This window comes from Pygoscelis adeliae, unplaced genomic scaffold (assembly GCF_000699105.1).
Source record: "Pygoscelis adeliae isolate BGI_AS28 unplaced genomic scaffold, ASM69910v1 Scaffold153, whole genome shotgun sequence".
Classification (NCBI taxonomy): Eukaryota; Metazoa; Chordata; class Aves; order Sphenisciformes; family Spheniscidae; genus Pygoscelis; species Pygoscelis adeliae.
The window spans coordinates 39,563-40,285 of record NW_008824408.1 but is presented as its reverse complement, the minus strand read 5'-3'; positions in this window follow the sequence as shown (position 1 = coordinate 40,285).

The following is a 723-nucleotide window of genomic DNA, read 5'->3' as shown; positions in this document are numbered from 1 at the left end:
TCCGGAGGACAGCTGGGGCGGTTATAAAAAGCAGTGGCAGGTCTGCGAGCGGGGGGTCCCGCATTGTCCCAGCCACCCACCCATGCAATGGGACACCCTGGCCGGTGTCGCGAGGACACCGTGCTCCCACCCGGCACTCCCTCGACAGGCATTGAGCTGGGTTCGTGCAGCACCGGCAGCGAAGCCCCCCCGGGTTTGCATCCCACCAGGGGCTCAGGATGTTTTGGTTGCCCCCGGGCTGACATTTACTTGTGCCCGGGGGCGGCGTGGTAAAGGGCGAGCTCAGCCAGGCGCTATTTTAAGAGTAGGGGCTTAGCAGCAGCCCCTGGCCCGAATTGTTTGGCTCAGCAGGGAGCAGCAGGGGGAGCCGAGCCCGCCATCCAGGGAAGAGCCCCCCAGGCTGAGCCCTGAGCCCGGCTCCAGCCGCGCTGGTGCTTGGCAGCAAGGCAGAAGGCAGCAAGGCAGAAGATGCTGTTGGCAACTGAAGGAGCAAATTCCCCAGGCACGGGGAGGAATTCTCAGGGAGAGCAGCGGCAACTTCCTACGCAGCCGGGGGATTAGCAGCCTCCTTGCGCCGGCCCCAAGGTCCCGCCAGCCTGCGAACCAGGTTGGGACGTCCCACAGGGGAGACCCACTGCTCCCGTCCGGGGAGAGATCTGTGGGGGCTGAGGGGGTCGGGACCCAGGAGACAGAGACCGACCCTGGCGGCAGCGCCCCGCCCCC